This window comes from Puma concolor, chromosome B3, assembly GCF_028749965.1.
Source record: "Puma concolor isolate L17-30 chromosome B3, mPumCon1.1.hap2, whole genome shotgun sequence".
In the NCBI taxonomy this organism is placed as follows: Eukaryota; Metazoa; Chordata; class Mammalia; order Carnivora; family Felidae; genus Puma; species Puma concolor.
The window spans coordinates 72,165,087-72,189,623 of record NC_141672.1 but is presented as its reverse complement, the minus strand read 5'-3'; the positions used below and the strand labels follow the sequence as shown (position 1 = coordinate 72,189,623).

Sequence of the window (24,537 nt, the reverse complement as noted above, 5' to 3'; positions counted from 1 at the left end):
TAGTTTATATTTTTATATGTAATTATATATTTTACATATAATTATATATAATATATAATATAACATATGATACATAAAATGTAAATATATAATATATAATTTACATTATATATAATATATAATTTACATTATATTATATATATATTTATATATATACATATTTATATATATATTTATATATATATACATATATATATATATATATATACATATATATATATATATATATATATGTATATATATATATACCATAAGAAGAAATCTTGCTATTTGCAAGGAAAGATCTAGAGGGTATAATGCTAAGTGAAATAAGTCAGAGAGAAAGAAATACCAAATGATTTCATTAATACATGGAATTTAAGAAACGAGGAAAGAAAAAAAGGCACAAACAAAAAAAAAACACTCTTTAATATAGAAAACAAATTGGTGGTTGTCAGAGTGGAGGTAGGTGTGGAGAAGGTTGAAATAAGTGAAGGGGATTAAGAGTACACTTATTGCAATAAGCATTGACTAATATATAGAATTGTTGAATCATATTGTATATTTGAATCTAATATAACACTGTATGTTAATTATACTTGAATTAAAAAGAAACAAGAAAAAGTTTGAACTACTCAATAGAAAAATGGACAAAATAACGAGTAATTTTACAAAAGAAGAATTTTGTATGAGTACAAGGCACTTACCAAGTTGTGAAATGCTAAATGTCATTACTAATCAAAAAGATGTAAATTAAAACCACAGTTGAGATAGATCATATGCATAAGATTTTAAAAGTCTTACTATTTGACAGAATCAGATTTAGCAGAATGTGAAGCAACAGAGTTCTCATCCTCTCTTGTAGGTGTGCAAATTGAAGCAGTCACTTTATTTTTTTAAGGGTAGAATGTATCTTAGTATTTAATAAGATATTACCCTAGCAGTATTTTTTTTCTTTTTAAATTTTTATTTAAATTCTAGTTAGCATACATTGCAATATTGGTTTTAGGAATAGAATTCAGTGATTCCTAACTTGCACACAACACCCAGTGCTCATCATAACAAGGAACAAACAATTTGTAGTCATCATCAATAGACATTCAGACTGTTCATACATGCGTTTTATTCTCTTCCTGGGTGTATGCTAAAATTGTACCAACCCTTTGAAGTTATGTGTGACTATGTGACCAGTATCATTTCGAAGTGGGAGGCTTTAAAACCTGTGAGTGAGTGATCAAGTTTTTTCCCCCTCTTCCATGGCTACTTCCTTCGCTGAAGGAAGGTGATGTGGAAGAGACTCTCCTTACTCAACCCCCATCTAAGATGAAAATGTAACACCAATAACATACACTTTGATGTTTAAGCCACTAAGATTTTGGAGGTTGTACTAGTCCATTATGACTGCTCTAGTATCACCAAGTAATGTTGAACATGCTTGTATTTATTAGCCAGCAATTCTAATAGTTGGCATTTATCCTATTGATTCTGTACACAAAGAAGCCATTTAGAAAAATTCTTTAAAGGGGCACTTGAGTGGCTCTGTCAGTTAAGGGTCCACTCTTGGACTTGGTTTTGGCTCACATCAGGATCTCACAGTTTGTGTATTTGAGCTCCAGCACTGACAGTGAGAAACCTGCTTGGGATTGTCCCTCTCTCCCTCCCTCTCTCTGTCCCTCCCCCACTCACGTTCTCTCTCTCTCTCTCTCTCTCAAAATAAATAAATAAACCTAAAAAAAAAGAACAGTGCTTTAAAGAACATCGCAGTAGTAGCAAAAAAGTGGAAAAAATGGAATATCTATCACCTATAAAAGAAGAAACTATAGTATATTCATACTGTGAACTCCTATAGAGACGAGAAAATTAATGAAACACATATAGCCAAATCCATCAACATAGATAAATCTCAAAGTATATTGGTTAGTATAAGAAGCAAGTCAGAATAGATATAGTAAGATTTCATTTGTGTTGAATGTAGCGTGAAGAGTTCATGGAAGTTATGTATTGTATTAGAACTTGTGCATAGATTGTAAAAATATAAAGATAACCTATGAAATGTTTAATACAAAATTCAGGACACTGGTTTTTCTCTGGGTAGAGGGTAAGGAGGTACAATAGAGGGAATTTAACTGGTAATAGTCTATTTCTTATTTTATTTTATTTTATTCTTTAACGTTTATTTATTTTTGAGAGAGAGAGACAGAGTGCAAACAGGGGAAAGGTAGAGAGAGAGGAAGACACAGAATCCGAAGCAGGCTCCAGGCTCTGAGCTGTCAGCACAGAGCCCAACGCGGAGCTCAAGCCCACGAAGTGCAAGATCATGACCTGAGCCAAAGTTGGATGCTCAATTGATTGAGCCACCCAGGTACCCCTAATATTCTATTTCTTAACATGGGGGGGTGTAAATATGGGTGTTCATGTTGTTATTGCATTGTAACCTGTACTTATACATTTTATATACTCTTCTTCATGTATTTTATATTTCACAGACAAAACTATTTTGAAGTCTTCGGTAATAATCCTGACACACAAGGACCCATAAAATAGGTTGAATCATACTCTGATAAGTGACTTATATAACTCCTTAAGAAAAGTCTGATTTTGTTGTCCAAGGACACTTGACGATGAATTGATTATATCCTAATTCTGTTTTGACTTTTGCAAGGTGTTGGGAAATTCACTTATTAGCTCCATTTCCATTTTTATATTTATAGAATAGCAGTAATATACCAGCTTATTTGAAGATTAATGTTTGCAAAATACCTTATACCTTCAATATAGTTCCATATACTATCTTAAAATAATATATTAAAAATACACCTTAGCTTCTGACTAATGGAAATTCTCTGACGAATAATGGATATATTGGCAATCTAGATCATCACTGGCTTGGTTGTAAGTGATGATAAGAAACATTTAGCTTAATGGAAGAGATAAAAAATGATAGCAATTAGATAGATTTTTGAAAGCTGAAAGTTTAAACACATACCAAACTATGAAAACACTTTAATAGTGCTTTTTGCATGGTAGAAAAATTTTTCAGGGACATACAAATCCATAGGAAGAGTGTTTTCAACAAAGTACCAAAAGGCAACCTTCCTACTTAGGATGTTAGCGCTGAATGTTAAAATGCCGTGCTGCTGATTTTGGTTTTAACTCTTGAAGATGACAGGTAACCAACCGTACAACATTAGTTTTTCAAACGGTCATGAAAAAAAATATTGTCACTGCCAAAATCACAGATAAATTACCAGCTGTCCTTTTTTTAGAAGTGTATGAGGTCCAGTACAGTGCTTTCTTCAAAGGCAGTTCATTAAAGAGAGGAGATTGAATCAGGCATAAATGAAATTGGGGTTAGAGGACTGACTCCAGTATGGGTGACCACAGTTATAATGTCTAAGGCAACAAGACAATATCATGTAGGATCTGATTTAGAAAGCATACCTATGGGATGTGATGTGATGGACGTGAGCCCTCTGGTAGTAGTACCTAGAACATGGCCATAAAGTAATAGGGCCCTGTCTCTACAAAGAGAAGTTACAGATGAGGACAGAGTAGGCTGAAAAGCAGAATAGAGCTTGCTAGCAGGGAGGTAGAATGTAAATCTGAACACAAATTAGGCTAATAATCACAAATAAAAGATATACAATATAGCTATTTATTCCAGGAGGTTCACACTAAGAACATTATATTTTCATTTAGCTATGAATGGAAATTTGAATTGTGGCCAGACTTACATGATTCCCAACTTTGTATTGCACAGGGTTAAATTTTCAAGGTGAAGAATTTCTGTACCTGCAATTGGCCAGACCAAAGAGGAAAGGACTGGTTATAAAAGCCATCCTGTTTGCTATGCTACTTTTATAGATAGTGAAAACTTTTTATTTAATATAATCAAACTTTATGGAAAAATATAATTTCCATGGGACTACTTCTAACCTATATTTCAGAATTGTGATGGGTATTTTCTATTTTCCCTTCTAGTTTCATTCCTTCAGAATCTTCTCTGTACCCCCAAAGGCTGAAATCTAGGGGTTGCCTCAAGAGATGACCTGTCCTCTGACTACTGGATGGAAGTCCAATAGGAAGCTTCTGCAATAGGTTAGAGGGCAGGAAGAGAATGAGATGGGGTATTCATTCCCTATATTAGCTAGTCTTCAAAGGTATCCCCCAACAATTCCTTCCTTGTATATACATATCACTCTTGCTATCAAGAGTTGGAGATTATTTCTGTTCTCCTTGAATCTGTGCTGGCCCTTGACTAGCTTCTACAAATAGAATGTAGCAGAAGGGCAATTTGAGACTTCCAAACTCAGACCAAAGAGAACTGGAAGCTTCTATTTGCTGCCTCCTGGAATTTAGCCACCATGGTATGAGAAGCCCAGGATAGATAGAAGCCCAAGATAGATGGAAGAATCACAAAAATGAGAATCAAGCACTCTAGCTATATCAGGCACTTATTGACAGCCATCTGAGTGAGTCATTGTGGTAGCTAGTCACCAATATGGCACCCAATGAAGGTTGTTTCCCAAGCTTTGGGATGGTTTGTTTTGCAATAATAGATAGCCAAAACAGAAATTGGTACCTAGAGAGTAATGTGCTGCTGTACAAAAACCTTAAACATGTGGCATTGGCTTTGGGATAAGGGATCTCACAGAGGTAATCAATGGAGGCCTGTAAGACAGTGAAGAAATTGTTGAGCCTGGAGCAAAGGTGAGTTTCTGCCCTATTATGTAGAGGGAGAATGTTTGACAATGCTGTAATTTGTGGTAACATGAGAGATAGAAAATATATCTAACAACCTTGTGTATTTGGCTCAGGAGGTTTCCAAACAAAGTTAAGAGTCTATTGGTTTCTTTAGGTGTATATGACCATTAATAGGGTGAAATGACTTGAGAAGAAACCATTTAACTTGTAAGCAGTATCTAGAATACAAGTCAGCAACACATTTTCTGAAATGGGCCAGATAGCAAATATTTTAGGCTTTTCAGGTTGTATGTTGTCTGTAGCAACTACTCAACTCTGCACTTGTAGCATGAAAGTGGACACAGACAATCTTTAAGTGATTCGATGTGACTGTGCTCTAATAAAAAAAGAAAATTGACTGACAAAAGCAGGTGACAGCCTGTATTTGACCTGTGGGCCATAGATGACCAACCTCTGACCCAGAAAAAACATTTTCAAATAAGAGTTTGGTGAGTTGGAACATAAGTTATTCTCCTATTTATCTCTTCCAGCCCATATGAGATTTTCAGAGTAAATTAATACCTGGGGGCAAAGATAAAATCCAGAGTGCTGCCACATTATGAAGATCAGTTCAATAGTGCAGTTGAAAGACTGTTTAACCTTCATAAAGATTAAGGATTTGTCCCTTAGACCCTGTCAGCTAGACAATGGGATTTTTAAAAATCTTAAGGGGCTTGCCTTGTTGACCTTCTTTCTCGCTAGACAGTAAAGTTTTTTTTTGCCTTGTAGGCCCATTCAGCTAGAAAAAAAAGGATTTCAAGAATCTTAAAGGCATTGTCCTTACAGCGTCCTGATTCTAAGCCCTAAGTAGAGAGGAGTGTGTCTTTAAAATCTGTCATAAAATAAGGTATAGGTACATAGGAAGTCCAAACATTTTAACAGAAATTTTAAGAGCGTGGACTAAAAGGGACTGAGGTAGTACAAAATGAAAAAGGTCTCAGGTGTTAGTAATTTCCTATGAATAGGACACAAGCTAAGAAAATTACTCAGCAGCAAACACATTCTACTTCTTATAGAAAAGTAATAATAACAGAGCAGGCAGAGCCATGAAGAACCATTCTCAGGGAGTATAGACCTAATCAAGAAACATGGTGTATCCCTGGAGACAGAGGAAATGGTAACATGTCCTGCTAGATTTCAGAATTGTTTTGGGCCAGTAACTGCTATGTTATTTCAGTTTTACACTTTTAGAGTGAAGGTTTCTATTGTGCCTGCCATGTGTTTTCCTCATTATTGTATGTTAGGTGTGTATGGGACGGATAATTATTGTGTTAGTGTTTCATTTTTTAGTTTACAGGTGCTCCTGAGGAGCTTGAGGACTCTGTCTCATCTATATCTGGCTCTGATATAGGTGATAAAAGTTTTTGATATGAGCTGATGCCATAAGGGGATGGAAATTTGTAGGGTAATTGGGAGGTGTTAAGTGTACTTTGTACATGAATTGTTATAGCCAGAAGGCAGAGGCTGGAGTGCCTTTCCAAATTCCTCCTCCCTTTCTATATGCATGTTACTCCTAATTCAAGTGGTGGAGTTTATTGCCCCTTTCCTTGAATATGGACTGCCCTTGTAACTAACTTTGATCAATCAAATGGCCATGAAATTGGTGAAATTACTGATTTGGGACCTAAGAGCCCAGGCTTTAAGAAGATTGGTGGTATGGCAGATCTGAGATGAGCTACTCAGATCCTACTTTAGAGAAGAACTTCTTGTTCAGCAGTGAGGAATGAAGACAACAGAGAGACATTAAGTGTCGGTTCCTTCAGCATCTGCCTCAGCTAAAGAGACCCGCCTCACCTCAGGTCATGCCTTTCCTGAAGACTAAGCAAAGGGATGTTATAAAAGGTCTGGACATTTTGCCTGATATGCAACAGATTTGCAGGTTAACCAACTGCATCACAGTTGGACTTCTTCCTTTGCCTAATCCTGCTTCTTCCACATTTCCCCCTCTCAGGTGTTGATCAATAATAAATATTCTGCACCCCAAAATTCTCAGAATCTTCTTCTGGAGAATCCAACCTATGACATATAGGTTCTACTATCTGACCCTTAGAATCTGGTAGTCTATGTTGTGAAAAGCTATATCTATATCGAAAGGCCAGGTGGAAAATACTCTGGTGGATGAATCCAGCTGAGTGTCTTGTTAATAGCCACTATCAAATGGAAACTATGTGAATGAGCCACCTTGGACCTTCCAACCCTGTTGAACTCTAAATGACTTTGGACTTCCTGGCATCATGTGGATTAGAAGAACCACACAGTGAAACCATGGAAATAGGAACAATAGTAAAATAGTTGTTTTAAACCACTAAGTTTTGGGGTGTTGTGTTATGCATCAATAGTTAATTGAAACATTCCCCAGCTCTCTCCATGCAAGTTGTGCTTCCCTACTGAGGGCCACATCTCTCTGGCAAATTTTCCCTGCAGCTACATCCTCTGGATTCTGTTAACTGGTAACATGTTCCCCATCTTGGTACCCCCAGATTATTGTGCATTTATTGTGAAGCTCATTATTCTTTTGTCTTATTTCCTATAAAAAGGGAAAATATCTCTCAAATTTTATTAAATCAAGGAGACATGATTTCTAAATATAGGAGATTTAGGGGAGCCTGGCTGGCTTAGTTGGTAGAACATGTGACTCCATTTGGGGATTGTGAGTTTGAGCTCCATGTTGAGCATAGAGATTACTTTAATTATTATTATTATTTTTTAATACAGGAGGTTTAAGCAGAAATCTTCTAACTCTCCTGCCTTCTTGCAAATTCATCTTATCTCTGGAAAGAGGTATGTTGGTGTACCTCAGCTATTAAAAATAGGCTAGAGGTAAGGTCTATTAATCTTGTTTTCTTTCCGTAAAAGGAAAAGCAAATGTTAAATGTCTTATCAAAAGGTTTTAGTCCTCAAGTAGGACATATTCCTTGGGTTCTGCCATAACCAGTAGGGTTTGACAGTCTGATGTGCTTTGAATAGACTTTCAAAAATGTGGCCTTAAACAAAAGCAACTAATGTTTAATGGTGGCTTTTTAGGGAACTTGTTCAGTGAATAAGTTTGGAGAAGGAAAGCCTTTTAAAGATTTTTCTATTTATTTATTTATTTATTTATTTATTTATTTATTTATTTATTTATTTATTTTTAAGTAAACTCTACCCATGAGGTAGGGCTCAAACTCATGACCCAAAGATCAAAAATTGCATGCTCCACTGACTGAGCCAGCTAGGCACTCCTCTCTCTATATATTTTTTCTTTTTTTTAATTTTTTAATGTTTATTTATTTTTGAGAGAGAGAGAGAGAGCGAGCATGAGCGGAGCAGAAAGAGAGGGAGACAGAGAATCCCAAGGAGGCTCCAGGCTCTGAGCTGTCAGCACAGAGCCCGATGTAGGGCTCGAACTCACGAACTGTGAGATCATGACCTGAGCTGAAATCAGATACTTAACCGATTGAGTCACCCAGGCACCCCGCTCCTCAATATATTTTTAATTTTTTTTATAAAATAAATAAAAGTTTTGCTATCTTATATTTAGTCTCCCACCCTTTATTAACAAGCTAAGATCAAGTTAGTCTTCTAATTGTTACACTAAACTGAGTATTACCAGTTTGGTAAATAAATTGCTTGTAAATTATCTACTGTAAATGACACATCATTATATTTGTGCCACCTAACGCTAGGCATTTTGTAAACTTTTGAGTATTTTTGGTAATGTGTGACTCAAATTTTTTAAGTTAATGTTGGGCTTAACCCTTTATCCAAGTTTACCCAGAACAGACTCAGTTTATGCCCACTGTCTCATTATGACTGTTATTATTACTATTGCTCTTTCTTATTCACAGAACTGTACTTTGGATAATACATTTTCTGGTTTTCTTACCTCAAGTGGTGGTTATATCTAAGACAAAACTATTCATACTTAGAAAATAGTAGTAGAAATGTTTAAATATTTTAAAGGCTGGGTTTTTGTTGTTTTTGCCAAATAACAGGTCAGTGTCTTTAAATGAATGTGAGATCTTTTAAAAAGTTAACATGAATTTTTAAAAGAATCTATAAAACTTTAGACTTAATTGGTTGAAAATACACTTTCTCAAGTTGAGATAAGCTTAATATTAAAATTATGTTCCATAAACTGACCTTTATAATTTTTGTCTATGGAATGTTTTCCTAGTACTTGAAGAAAACAAATGAGGTTTGAAACCACAAAGTACATTAAGGGTTTTCTTGATCAGTAGTTACATAAATTAGAGGGAATGTCAGTTTTATATTAATATTTAATAATAAGTTGATTAAATTTTGATTGAAAGCCTGTTTGTTTACATATTATGTAAATTGATTTTGAAATAAAGTTTATAGATTTAGATGCTGTTTACATTATTTCAGTTTCTAAGTTTACATATGCCACATAAATTTCGGTGCCTAAATGACAACCCCTAAATAAGTTTCAATTTGGAAAAAATAGCAAAATAGTAGAATTAGTGAGTAGGAAGTTTTTCAAAATTAAATTTTAACCTTTTTTCCCCATTAGCTTCATTCTCTTATAACTTAAAATGAAAAAGATCATATATGCCTACATGAAAAAAAATCTCTAAGATGGTTGTTCTCTCTTTTGAAATTGTATTTACTAGCACTACCCTTACTCACATCTATCTTTGATCTTTGCTTTGTGAGTCTTATCCGTATGAGCTGTACCATTCAGTCTTCCTTACCTTGCATATCAGGTATGAGATTGGTGTCCAAAATATACAAATATAGAAAATATACAAATTTTTCAAGCTCAAACAAAAGAGAACAAATAACCCATTTGAAAAATGAACAAAAGATTTGCATCCTTCACCAAAGGATGTATACAGTGGCAAAGAAGCATATGAAAAGATGCTCCATTCATATGTTATCAGAGTAATACAAATTAAAACAACAGTAAGGTACCAGTACACATTTATTAGAATGGCCAAAATCCAGAATACTGACAACACCAAACACTATGAAGATGGAGCAACAGAAACTCTCGTTCATTGCTGGTGGGAATGCAAAATGGTACAGCCACTTTGGAAGACATTTTGGCAGTTTTTTGTTTTTTGGCTGTTTTAAACAAAGCTAAACATAGTCATGCTGCACATAAAAGTTCAATTCCTAGGTATTTACCCAACTGATTTGAAAACATGTCTACAAAAAACCTTCAAGTGAATGTTTTTAGTAGCTTTATTCATAATTATCAAAAACTGCAAGCAACAAAGATATCCTTCAGTAGGTGAATGATAAATTGTGGTGCATCCATACAACTGAATATTACTTGGTGGTAAAGAAAATGAGCTATCAACTTAGGTAAAGACATGAAGTATCCTTAAATATATATTGCTGTCTTCTTTCACAGAAGATAGTCTGAAAGGTTACATACATTAGAATTCCGATTATATGGCATTCTTAAAATGGTTTATAAAGGTTAAAAATATACAAACAATAAAAAAAATCTAGTGGTTACTAGAGGAGAGGGAGAAAGTTCTAATAAGTGAAAAATAGTTTTTTATTGAGGGACTGAAATTATTCTATGTGATAATGGTGAATACGTAATAGTATGCATCTGTCAAAAGCCTATAGAATTTTATCACATAAAGAGTGACCTTAATGTATGCAAATATTTAAAAATTCGTCTAGAAAGTTGGAGAATCCCAGGTTGGAATACAGACTGTGATGAAAGAATCCGACTGTATTATAAGCGTATGAATAAAACTTCAAAGAAGGACATAGAGAGGAAAGGTGCTATGTAAAGAGCTGGAAATGAGGGGCGCCTGGGTGGCGCAGTCGGTTAAGCGTCCGACTTCAGCCAGGTCACGATCTCACGGTCCGTGAGTTCGAGCCCCGCGTCAGGCTCTGGGCTGATGGCTCAGAGCCTGAAGCCTGTTTCCGATTCTGTGTCTCCCTCTCTCTCTGCCCCTCCCCCGTTCATGCTCTGTCTCTCTCTGTCCCAAAAATAAATAAACGTTGAAAAAAAAAAAAAATTTAAAAAAAAAAAAAATTAAAAAAAAAAAAAAAAGAGCTGGAAATGAGTGGAGCCTATAATACTTAAGGTAAAACACTTTACTTTAGTTGATAAAGCTGTTTCCTATAGAGTATTAGCTAACAATGCTGATAAGGCACAATATACATATTTAAATTGAAGAATTAAATAAATGAATAGAAGATGGTGGAAGCCTGGTTTCTCCCTCCTAGGTGGAAGTTAGAGATAAGCAAAGGGAAGAACTAGAATAATCCATGCTGTAAAAGATCAGAGCTGGAAACACCAGTAGGAACTCATATTTAGCTTAATATAGATACAGATAGTTACATACAGAAATATTTCTATATTATAAATACATAGATTATATACACAATTACATTTTCTCAATCTGTCATTTGAGAGATCCAGAAACAATGACACCCTAGGAGCAACAAGGGTATTGAGTACCCAGATTTTGGATTCTACTACTGTTTACATGAGAAGAAACAGGGCTTCTTGGATCAATGGTTGATTCTAAGACTGGATCTGGAAATATATAAGATGAATCTGGAGCATTATGTAGTGCTAGAAAGTAAGGAAGTGTTATGGCCTGAATATCTGTGTCCCTCCAAAATTCATATATTGAAATCTAATCCTCAATGTGATGGTATTTGGAGACAGGGCCTTTGGGAGGTTATTAAGACAGGAGGGTGAACTCTTCATAAATGGAATTAGTGCACTTGTAAGAAGAAGAAAGGTAGTAGCTTGCCCTCTCTCTCTCTCTCTCTCTGTCATGTGAGGATACAGTAAGTCAGGAGACTAAACCCAGAAGAGGTTCCTCACCAGAACCCAATCATGGTGGTACCCTGATCTTAGACTTCCAGACTTGAAGAATTGTGAGTAATAAATTTATGTTGTTTATAAGCCACCTAGCTAATGGTATGGTACTGTATTGTAGCAGCCTGAACTAAGGAGTGCTCAAAACAAAACTAACAAAACAAAAACCTACATTGATGTGGTATGTTGAAGGGATAACAGAGCCAACTGAAAGAATTGCAAATAGCCAAAGCTGGAAAAATATGAGCAATAAAATAAAGGATTAGATTATAATCCAAAGTATAAGATAAATTCCCATGAATCCATGATGATATAAATGATTGAATAAATGTATAGGGAAGAAGAGACAAATCTCCTTTGCAGCAGAATTATAAATAACTTATGTAGATCTTTGCCTTCATAGAAGGGAGGTGTATAAACCCCCACTTCTTTTTTTTTTTTTTTTTTTTTTTTGGGACAGAGAGAGACAGAGCATGAACGGGGGAGGGGCAGAGAGAGAGGGAGACACAGAATCGGAAACAGGCTCCAGGCTCCGAGCCATCAGCCCAGAGCCCGACGCGGGGCTCGAACTCACGGACCGCGAGATCGTGACCTGGCTGAAGTCGGACGCTTAACCGACTGCGCCACCCAGGCGCCCCAAAACCCCCACTTCTTAAGTGTAGGAGATGTGCAGTGACTTTTTTCCTAAGAAGACAATATGGAAAGGAGGGGGAGGATGAGCAATGAGAAAACCTGACAAATACTACCTTAGCCAGGTGATCAAGGTCAACATCAATATCTATATTAAGTTATAAATCAAGGTGATGGTATGTGCCCTTGACATGATGTGATAAAATGGCAGTTTAACTATTATTTTCCTTGCTAAAACCCGTAACCCCAGTCTAGCTGTGAAGGAAAAAACAAAAAACAAAAAACAGACAAATTCTACTAGAGGAGCATTCAACAAAATACCTGACTTGCATTCTTCGAAACTGCTAGGGCCATACAAAACAGGGAAAATCTAAAAAAAAATTGTCACACTCAAGAACAGTCTAAAAAGATATAACACCTAAACATCATGCAGTATCCTGGATGGGATCTTGGAACAGAAAAAGAATATAAGGTAATAACTAAGGAAACTGGAATAAGGTATGAACTTTAGTTAACTATAATGGTTCAACATTGGTTCATCAGTTCTAACAAAAGTACCATACTCATGTCAGATGTTAAAAATGAGGAAACTGGGGCGCCTGGGTGGCTCAGTTGGTTAAGCGGCCGACTTTGGCTCAGGTCATCATCTCACAGTCCGTGAGTTTGAGCCCCGCGTCGGGCTCTGTGCTGACAGCTCAGAGACTGGAGCCTGCTTCAGATTCTGTGTCTCCCTCTCTCTCTGCCCCTCCCCTGCTCATGCTCTGTCTCCCTCTGTCTCAAAAATAAATAAACATTAAAAACAATAAAAATAAAAATGAGGAAACTGCGTGCAGAGTATAAATAAACTCTGTATTATCATCTCATTTTTTTCCCCTATAAATCTAAGAGTGTTCTCAAAAATAAGCTCTACCTTGAAAAAAGTGTCTAGTGTAGAGTCTAACACATAGTAGGTTGATAGTCAATGATAGTTAGGAAAGGAATACCTTCATGCATTCAAGAATTGTGCTATTGAGAATAGAATAAGATGTAATAGCTTAAAATAAACCAAAGGACCCGTCTTGTTCAACTTCTGTATAAAGAAGAAAGATGAGAACAAGAGATGTTAAGTGACTTGCACAGTGTCATGGAGTAATTGAAAAGTAGGTGCCTTCCCTAAACAGAATTGCTCAGCGAATGAGACCCCAAATTATTGGAGTATTTTTCTGTATATCTGTATAACAAACTATGCTTTCTAATTTGAGTAATTTTAATATACTGAAAGGGAAAAGTTGGTACCCATAGGCAATTTAGTTAGGGAGGGACCTTTAAGACAATCTGGTTGTACAACTGTAGACTTTAGATCAGAGGAAATCGGGTGCGTTCAGGATGGTATGTCCATAGACACAACTGTAGACTTTAGAAAAGGAAACCCTCTAAAATAAACTGACCATTAAATAATTGAAAATTGAAAGAGCTTTTGGGATGGAATTGAAAGCATATAGAAGCATGCTTTCAGATACTTCTCTGAATGAAGAAAAAAACAGCATTTGTAAAACACATATTCTACATGTTGCCATGTTCATGATGTTGTCATGTTCCCATGACCTTGGGAAAACTGTCATTTGGTGGAGTTACTATGGGCTCATTAGACAAATTGAGGGAAAAAAAAACAATAAAAGCTTTTCTCTGGTGAGTACCTATAGTTAATGAAAGGTTTATCCTTCATAAATCCAAAGTTTGGAATGATTATGGACCAGGAGAAATTCCTAACACATGAATGAATCTCCTCACCAAAAAATTCATGGTTCAGCTAAGCCTTAATTGCTTACAGATGAAGTTATCTGTGGTATTAAGATAGTGATATTTATTTAAATATTTTATGTGTTACATATCTTTATTAAGTTTTGAGTCATTAAAATAATGTAGTTTTCTCAATAGTTTATAACAGGAAAAGCTCAATTAAGTCTAGGAACTTTGCTCCATTTCATCACACCCTTTCCACGCAGGTTAGAAATAGGTTTAAATGTTAAAACAATATTTTCATAAGTAGATGCCATTCTTCAAACAATGATATAGATAAAAATTGTTGGGGTGCCTGGGTAGCTCAGTTGGTTGAGCATCCAACCCTTGATATCAGCTCAGGTCATGATCTCACGGTTCGTGGAATCGAGTCCCATGTTGGGTTCTACACTGTCAGCAAAGAGCTTGGGATTCTCTCTTTCCAATTTTCTCTCTCTGCCCCTCCCCTACTCGTGCACTCTCTCTCTCTCTCTCTCTCAAAATAAATAAACATTACTTATTTGTGAATAGATTTGATGCATAGGTCATTGATATCTTGTAGAAATATAACTGGTAGGGATGGTAAATTCTAGTTACCCCATATTTTTCTGATAGACATATGCTTACATAGATGACAGTAGTAATTAAATATTGCATTCAGATTCATACATATGATAGAGCAATGTTAAAGATTATTTGGGAATAGAAGAATGATTTAAAAGAACAATAATTCAAAACGTGCTGTTGAAGCTTTGGAATTAGACCATAAGTTGTTTAATTATAAAGAAAGAAACACACGCAAATTCAGGTTTTCAAATAATAATTTATTAAAGTTTTCTCGTGTAGAAGTTACTTTTATTCTCCAATTTTGATCAAAATATTTACTTATACTCTGAATGCACCTATAAACTACATATGTAGTATTATATTTTTACACAGTTTAATTATTAAAGTAACTTTACATAGCTTTTTTTACAGCTCATAAAATGTTTTTAAGGAATGAAAGCCAAAAGACTGTGAAGACATATTTATAACATGCCACTACACCTCTGTCACACTGATTGCCATCCAGTTAAGCAACATGCAAACAAAATTATCTTTTATAGAAGGGAAACAATGTATAGGAAATCAAAATGTTTTCCACTTGGTCATCAAGGAAGTTTCCTTCATCTGCTTTTTATACTATTGTTACTTGATTGTATATAAATACTATCTTTTGTTAAGTTCTTTTCACAATTAATTCAAAATCTCCTTAAAAAAGTATTTATTCTGTAATTCAATTAATAAAAATTTCCAAATAATATAATTAAAGAAAAAAAATCTAGAAATACTGAACTGCTGTCCTGCCATCTTGCATTGGGTAGATAAGTAATTTTCTGCTAAGACTGCTAGTGGCCGGCTCACAGAAGGCACAGCTGCTCAAGTTCAAGGAGCCGCAGGACATTGAGGGTTTCCAGGTGACCTTTAGGATGAAAGTGTACAGTTGAGAGGTGGCCATCTTTGGGTCCCCCAATATCTACTGCAAGGGGGCAATTCAGGACATGCCTCAAGTTCACTATCAACTGCTTTTACTCCCTGCCGACCTTTCAGTTCCTTTCAGTTCCTGACTCCAGCATCTGCAAGATGTTGCGTCTCCATCCTTGGTCCTCCACCCCCGGTCCTTGGCCCCTGGAGCAGGGAGCCCCCTTCAGAGCGGTGGAGCCCCACCCAGAACGTCGGGACTATCCTCCTGAGCATCACTTCCCTTCTCATGGAACCCAGCACCTTCTCATTAGCATCATAGATGCCTCCTACTTGTGCTGGGTACCTAGGTCAGGGCCTGCCCAGGTGGGCGGGGCACGTCGGTGGGTGAACTGTGGTGGCCTGAAGGACCCAGAACCTGGCCTTGTCTGCAGCTCCTGCTGGCAGGAGCCAGAAACTTTAGGTTCCCAGCTCCCAAGTGACCAGATTAATTTGTGGTCACCTCTTCTCTGGTTTGTTTGGAATCTAAATAAAATGGCTTCATGAGGAAAAACAAAAAGGTCACCTTTACCAAAGGGATTTTGGAGAATAGATCAATGGGAGGTCATGGCCTATAGTTTCAAATCTATTTGGCAAGGGTCAAGGAAATTACACTTTATTTACCAGTATTCGTAATTTGTCTTGTTAATTAGACCACAGTCTATTAAATCAGAGAAAGCATCAGTGTTGTTGGTTACTTATAATGGATTTTCATTTTTAGAGATTCTTCAAGAAGTAGGGAAACTTTCACTTTTTGCTCTTGGTATTTTTCTTATTAAAACAAAGGAACTGTCAGTGTCTCTTCTTGAACATAACTCTGATTATTTTAACCATTTTTCCCCTCTATCCATTTTGTTTTGATTTTTCTCCACTTAACTGCCTTTTCTCATTCCAAAGTTAGCTCTTCTAAACTTAAATATCTTCTGCAGAAATACTTTCTGGCTATCTGCCAATGTTTTCAGCACTGATATGTGTCAGCTTTCAGGATTGTTCAGCCTGTTGGTTTGTTTCTCTTTGAATTCATCTTTCCTCCCCCTTCTAATGGTTCCTGTATTATAAATTTCAGTTTGATTTTTATTGTGGAAGCCATATTCCCCACTTAGCAGATAAATTAGAGAATTCCTTTATCCCCAAGAAGCCAGAAAGATCAAGGTACCATCATAGGAGTTTGATCATCACCTAAACTTGAGGGCAAACTGAGCAGAAAGGAGCTTCCTGGTTCCATTAAATTTTATTATTGCGCTCAATGAACCAAAAAGATTATTTTAAATTTTATTCAAGTAGGCTTTTTATTATTTTCAAAACCTCCAATGTAAAGTCTTGATTGAAGGTTCTTTAATTCACCCACAAACCACAACATGGAATTTTGCAGTAGCAGTAGCAACAATGAGAGCTCAGAAATTCCCAGATTGTTTTGATGACAAGATCTGAGTAGTTAGCATGTGGTCTGTTACTTCCAAACCCTTAGAACTGTGTTAGATTTGCTGAGCATTTTTATATAATCCCCAGAAATGGCTAAGGTAGGATGTGCTATCATAAAGTCAAAACATGTGTAATATCCAAGTTGTTCTTTGCCATTGCCTCATGGGATCTAAACTGGTTATTATATCTTTCCTTATTATTTATTCTAATGTTAAAGAAGACATTTCCATTAGATGCTATATTTTTATGTCTGAAGAACATTTTGTCTTGTTTGGTATTTACAGGTAGCATGACATGGTGTGAAAGCTACTGGACCAAGTATTAGGAGACTGGGGCTCTTATCCCTGTTACATTTTGGCTCATTTGTTTTTAGCATACTTTTGTGTTATTTAGGTTGCTTTTGTTATAAGGAATAGAAACCCATCCTAGCTTATATAGGCAGAAAATAATTTCTTGGGAGGTTATAGGGAGATATAAGGATATATTACTTAAAATATAGTCTGGAAAATCTAAAATATAAGAATCAGAGCAGCTTTTGGAATTCTAGGAGTAACAACAAATAGACTGTCTCATCAGGTGCTGCTTGTGATCATCCTTATTTCTTCCTTCCCACTCCCACTCTGGCAAATTTCAGAGAAGATCTATCTTATTGGTCTCAATTGGAGAATATAGAAGGCAGCTCTTTCTGCCCACGGGTCCTGTCCCCATGCTTTAATAAAATCACTTTTTTTTTTGCACCAAAAAAAGAGAAGAATATGGAAGAAGACAGATTCTCTTGATTGGTCTAACCAGATTGTATCTAATGGGAGAAGAGCATTGCCCTTGAAGCAAAATTCAGGTGTTGTTAATGGAGGAAGAAAAAAAGATGTTGACAACATAACAAAATCCAAAAGAATGTGGCAAAATAAATAGTTTATTCAATCCTTAGGCTTCCAAAAATATCACCCCATATTGCTATAGTGAGTTTTATATGAAATATTAGAGAGAGAGCATAATAATAATTCAATTTCATAATTATCTTTGAACTGGGGGCCTCTTTCCAACCTGTCACTCTTGTGGGCCAGTCCCTTATTCTGTACTTCTTAGACTATTGTTGCAGCTTCCTAACTGACTGCATGGCATTTAGTTTTATTTAGCATCCTCCTAACTGCTCCTCTGTAACTGTTAGAGGTATCTTTCTAGAATACAATTGTGTCTCTTGGAAACCATAGTAGTTTCAGTAATGTCTAAACGATACCTAATACCTGTTCTTATCACCATCTGGGCAGAATTAGATGCCCATTCTGTTTAGCTACTATAACACTCTGTACATACTTCATTTAGAGTTTTTGACTCACTGAATAATTATTGTGAAAAAGGGGTAAGCTATTTAAAACAGTAAATACAATAAATTCTCAGATAAACACACACAATCCTATCTTGCTCTTTTTGTTTTCTAAAGGCAATTCATGTCTGTTAAAAAAGATCCATATAGTTACCTTTCACCCACAGAGCTTGATAGGGGAAGAATAAAAACTTACATGTGTTTAAAGGGAAAAGACCCAAACTACAAATTTCTGTAGGTTCGTCTGCTAAGGAGTTCGTAACTAGAGTGAACGGTCTTTCATTTAACAGGCCACCTTCATGAATTTGTATATATGCAAAACTGGCATGAAGCTAATTTCTCTGCATACTAAAGTGACAGGTGATGGGGATTTTGCATATTCTTGTGGTAACATGAGGGAGAGGGGTTTAGGGAGCCAGAGAAGTAATATGAGGAGGAAATATGAGAAAGATTTTGAAGGAAAGGTTATGCAACATGGAACTCTTTTTGAGTTGGGGAACCTCAATCAATCAATCAAACAAACAAACAAACAAATGAATAAATAAGTAAGTAAATAAATAAAAATAAAACATCCAGTGAGATTTCCCCAGAATGGGAATTGCCAAAGGACTTGTAAGAATGGTTGCATCCAGCATTCAATATTAAGTCATTTGCTCTTCTGTACATTTATAGTGGTCATTGTCTGTCTTTAAAACATCTCTTCCACTCTTCCCTGACTATGTAGCAACCATTTGGATGAACCTTTCTTCTTCCTCCAATAGTGACAGCAAATTGTTCTAAATAATCAGGTAATCCCATAATACCATTTAAACGGTGATTAGTTTGAAAACAACGTAGGCTTAATCCAGTCAACACGTTTCCTGACATTTTCTGAGGCACAGGAGTTGGTTTAGGGAAGATCTATTCAGAAGAGCCTCAAGACTTTGTGTCTAATGGTTGTGAGAATTGTCTTTCCTGTCCAACTGCATGTGGTGACATAGTTTCAATTTCTGACAGCAGTTATCCTTTGATCACATGGGGACCCATCCTTAGGAAGACTGTAATTGTGAATAACAGAGATGGAATAATGGAAAGAAAAAGGTGAGTCTTTGATGACTTGATTTAGTCACTAAGATCAAATGACCTATATAAACTGATCTTGAAGGCTTCCAAATCTCTTGTCTAGATTTCTACCTAGATGACCCAGTGAATCTCATTTACTGAATAAAACCAAACTCTTGATTCCCCCCACTTCCAAAAACTTCTCCTACAGCATTTGCTATAAATTTTATTTATTGTTTTATTTAATTGGATAATTGATATGCAGTATTATATTGGTTTCAAGTGTACAACATAGTAATTCAACATTTATATACATTATGAAATGGTCACCACAGTAAGTCTATTTACCAACTGTTTTCATGCAAAGTTGTTACAATATTATTGACTATATTCCCTATGTTGTACACTACACCCTTGTGTCTTATTTATTTTATAACTGGAAGATTGTAGCTCCTTTTTTTCTTAAGTTTATTTAGTTTGAGAGAGAAAGAGAGAGAAAAAGAGAAATAGCATGTGCACATGGGGCAGAGGGAGAGGCACAGGAAGAGCAGGTTCCATGCTCTCAGCACAGACCCTGACTCTGGGCTTGAACTCACAAACCTTGACCTGAGATCATTACATGAGCTGAAATCAAGAGTCTGATGCTTACCGGACTGAGCCACCCAGGCACACCTGAGGATTATACCTCTTAAAACCCTTCCCCTAATTATTCCAACCCCCTACCTAACCTCCTTTCTGGCAACGATCAGTTTGTTTTCTGTATCAGTCTGTTTCTGTTTTCCTTTGTATATTCATTTGTTTGGTTTCCTTAGATTCCACAAATGAAAAATATGGTATTTGTCCTCCTCTGTCTGACTTATTTCACTTTACATAATAGCCTCTAGGTCCATCCATGTTGTCACAAATAGCAGGATTTCATTCTTTTATGAATAAATAATATTTCATTATATAGTGGACATTTAGGTTGCTTCCATGTCTTGGCTATTGTAAATAAAGTTGCAATGAACATAGAGTGCATATGTCTTTTCAAATTAGTGTTTTCATTTTCTTCAGATAATGGTAGTTCTATTTTTAATTTTTTTAAGGAACCTCCATATTGTTTTCCATAGTGGCTGTGCCAATTTACATCCCTACCAACAGTAGCTGAGGATCGCCTTTGGTTCACAGCCTTGACAACACTTGTTATTTCTTGTCTTTTTGACAATAGCCATTTGACAGATGTAAAGTGACATCTCATTGTGGTTTTGATTTGCATCTACCTGATTTGCACTAACCTGATGGTTAGTGATGTTGAACATCTCTTCATGTGCCTGTTGGCCACCTGCATTTCCTCTTTGCAAAAATGTTTATTCAGGTTCTCTGCCCATATTTTTAGTTGGATTGTTTGTTTTTTGATATTGTATGAGTTCTTTATATATTTCCGTTGTTAACTCCTTTTTTGCTATACCATTTGTGAATATATTCATCCATTTATTTGGTTGCCTTTTCGTTTTGGTAATGGTTTCCTTCACTGTGCAAAAGTTTTTTTTTGGTTTGATGTAGTCCCTTTTACTTATTTTTGCTTTTGTTGTTTTTGCCTGAGGAGGTAAATCCAAAAAATATCGGTAAAACCAATGTCAGAGGGCTTACTGCCTATATTTTCTTTTAGGAGTTTCATGACTTTGGGTTTTAGATTTAAGTTTTTAAATAATTTTGAGGTTTTGTTTGTTTATGGTTTAAGAAAGTGGTTCACTTTCATTATTTTGCATATAGCTGTCCAGTTTTCCCAACAGCATTTATTGAAGAGACTATCTTTTCTCCAGTGTATATTCTTGCCTCCTTTGTTGTATTGACCATATATGTGTTGGTTTATTCCTGGGCTCTCCATTCTGTTCCATTGATTTATGTGTCTGTTTTTGTGCCATTATTATACTGATTTGATTACTATTGCACTGTAGTACAGTTTGAAATCTGGGAGCATGATACCTGTAGCTTTAATATTCCTCAAGATTGCCTTGGCTATTCAGGCTCTTTGTGGTGTCCTACAAATTTGGGGGTTGTTTGTTCTAGTTCTGTGAAAAATATCATTGGTATCTTGATAGGGATTTTATTGAATCAATAGATGTTAGGTAGTATTGATATTTTAATAATATTAATTCTCCCAATCCATGAGTGTGGTATATCTTTCCATTATTTGCACTGTCTTCATTTTTTTTCATCAGTGTTTTATAGTTATTAGAGCACAACTTTTCATCTCTTTGGTTAAATATACTCCTAGATATTTTATTCTTTTTGATGCATTTGTAAATGGGATTGTTTTCTTAATTTAATTTGTGTTAGTTTACTATTTGTGGATAGAAACACAACATATTTCGTTAGTAATTTGCCTATTGATTTTACTTTTTTTTTTTACTAATTCTATTAAATGGCACTTCTTTCCTCCCAGTTGTTCCCTTTTCTCTCTTACAACCCATATGTATTCCATTAGCAAATTTTGTCAGCTTTTCATTCAAAATGTATACAGAATCTTACCATTTTATTATTTCTGTTATCATTACCCTAATCTAAACCCACATTATCTCTCTCCTGGATTATAACCATAGCCTCCAAAATGCCTCTCTGCTTTTACTCTTGCCATCCTATTCTCTATTCAGTAAACATAGTGATTCCCTAAAAATGTAAGTTAAACCAAGCCAGTCATTAGTCATAAATTTCCACTATCAGTAAAAGCCCACGTACATTCATTTGGCCTAAAAAGCTCTCTGATATGGACCTCAGTTATCTTCCAGACCTCATATACTACTTTCCTGGTCTCTCACACTGACTTCCTTACTTTTCTTCAAATTCAGTGTCGCTCTGTTGCTGTTTCCTCTGCCTAGAAGTCCTGTCTTTCAGATGTTCTCATTGCTCACTTCCTCAATTCCTTGAAGTTTCTTTTCAAATGCCACCTTTTCAACAAGTTCTTCCTTGACTCCCCTAACTAACAGATGAACTAAAATAAATAAATAAATAAAAGGTGAACTATACCTTATGCCCTTCTCTCCCCTAGTCTTATCTCTAGTATGATCACTGTACATACATATTTATTTATTTGCTTGCTTATCTGTTTCCCCCAAGAAAAATTCATCTCCCCAAGAACAGGGATTTTTTAAATTATTTTTTCACTACTAATTCTCAATGCCTGGACCAATAAAGCACTGTTTATTGAATGAATAAATAGTTTAGTACTATTTGAGTTTTTTTTTTTTAATTGATTACAACCAACAGATCCTAAGAGTACAGTTCTTATTTAATATATTTTCACTGTACCCAACTTTTTAGGAAACTAAGATAAATATTAAGGTCTTGCATTTATGGGTGCTTTGGAAAAGATGAAACATAAATGTGATAATTCATCAAAAGGAGGAAATTGCCAGTTTGGGAGGAGAAACATGAACCTTCAGAGAAGCTAATAGATGGGAAAGAAGGCTATGATTTCCAACATACACATGACAGGAGCTTGAGTGAATTTATTTAAATATCAAGGAGAAGGTGGTAACTGTGGCTGAAGGAGTTGACATTTGGGTTATATGATTTTTCCTTTGTACTGTGGGCTTTGGGGGAATAGGATTCTTCCATGTATCATTGTCCTAATATACAAAGAAGGTATTCAATACATAACTGTTGCATAAATTAAATAGCATTGGAGAAGAGCTCTAGAGTTAGTAATGCCAGGAGTTAGATGTTAGAAATGTTATTTAGTCTGCCTTTTCTAGGCCTTAGTACTTTTATCTATAAGATGAAAGTGCTGGACTTCATAATTAAGTTCTTCACAACTATAAAATATTCTATAATTTTAACTGCTTATGTATGAGTGGAGACATGCATATACTTTCATCTAACAGAAATAAAGATATACTTCTTAAAAATTTCCTTTGCAAATATATTTTGGTTAATATAGCTGCCATCAATTTGGCTTATAAAATAGTGTTTTCAATGATCTTTTAGCATGATAGATTAACTTTTATGTTCAGAAAGCCATTTCCTCTGAATGCTGCTGAATTCACACTTCGCTAATGGCAAGGATCCGATTAGAACTAATTTCATAGTGATTCTTTGACATTTTCAAACATAGAAATGTGTGCTTTTCTGAATAAAAGTGAGAACATATCATAAATTGTAAAAGTTACTATTAAAGTTCAGTCTAATATTGGATAGTAGTTATGAAATGAAAAGTGCCTTAAAGGCTAACCTCTTGCAAAATACGAGCTTTCCATAAGTTTCCCCGTCCCTCCATTTCTTTTACTTTCAGTTCCCATAGTGTCTGTCTATACCTGGGTCCACTGGAACTCTGTCTGTAGGTTTTGGTCTATCTCACTGGCCAATTCATCCATTTTTTAGCTTCACTATTTGATAGAACTTAAAATTAGAGAAGCTGATAATGTCTCACAGAAAGCATAGGCCAACAATCAGCCTACCCAATAAGATTCAAGACAGAAACTAAACCTGTGGACAAGGTCAACATAGGAGGGAACAGAGACTTCCTATCACTTCCAGGTGACCTAGGTATTAGCAGTATATTCCCAAGTAATAAAGTAATTGATCTGAAAATTAACAAGGAAATCTGGGGTAGCAATACAGCATTTTGACATTTGTGACTGGATCACTAAGTTTCATTACCTAGGAACCAGGACTTTATTTCAAATCTACTTAAATTGGTAGAGTTGGTGCTCTTAGAAGACTTCTACCCTTGGCGGGAGTGAATTCAGAAACTAAATGATGGTCTTGTTCTACAGTTGGGCCTGTGGTAGAAGAAGCTAGAGAAAGTAAAGGAAGAAGGAAGAAAGAAGGGATTAAAAATGCCTTCATTTTTAGGGAAAGGAATCTGGAAGATCCAAGAATGAACAGTAAGATAAAATAAAACCCAGACAAGAATACCTTGTTGAGACTAAGGAAGGAAATGGTTTAATAAACAGTATAGTTAGTTAAGGAGTGAATTTTCATCTTATCTATGATATCTATCTATGATTCCTCATGGCATAAGTTGAAAATGACAAAGTCAAAACTACTTTACAAAAGTGCCATATTATATACTGACATATTTTTTCTATAAAAATTCAACAGAAGTAATTTTTTTTTCCCACAAATTGGAATAGGTCCTTTCCCTTCCTTCCTTCCTTCCTTCCTTCCTTCCTTCCTTCCTTCCTTCCTTCCTTCCTTCCCTCTCAGCTCCATAAGACATAGTTGAATTTCATGTAGGGACCATGTTGCATGTAAAAGACAATTTTTAACACTGGACTTACACTTGGTGAGCAAGTAGTTCACACTATGTGAGACCTACTGAGATGATGGTGAGTTGAAGTATCCCATCTGATGCCTGTTT

At 35.6% G+C, this 24,537-nt stretch overlaps 2 long non-coding RNA genes across 5 annotated transcripts in view; both read left to right on the top strand.

Moving 5' to 3' along the window:
- The first annotated feature begins 253 nt into the window (after positions 1-253).
- On the top strand, positions 254-10,490 carry LOC147580053 (uncharacterized). Of its 2 annotated transcripts, none has more exons than XR_015252462.1 (4): positions 254-2,341; positions 3,961-4,077; positions 7,438-7,503; positions 10,363-10,490. It is a non-coding gene; the product is annotated as an uncharacterized LOC147580053 (long non-coding RNA). The 2 variants fall into 2 exon arrangements; XR_015252463.1 differs by having other exon boundaries at positions 3,961-4,689.
- Positions 10,491-10,750: 260 nt separating this feature from the next.
- The window catches only part of LOC147580052 (uncharacterized), a 32,027-nt gene continuing 18,240 nt past the window's right edge, over positions 10,751-24,537 (top strand). For 2 of the 3 annotated variants that reach the window (XR_015252460.1, XR_015252459.1), the window contains exons 1-2: positions 10,757-10,775; positions 11,485-11,580. This is a non-coding gene — a long non-coding RNA (uncharacterized LOC147580052). Of the gene's footprint in view, positions 10,776-11,484; positions 11,581-24,537 lie in introns of all 3 variants that reach the window. The other variant, XR_015252461.1, reaches the window with a different exon arrangement.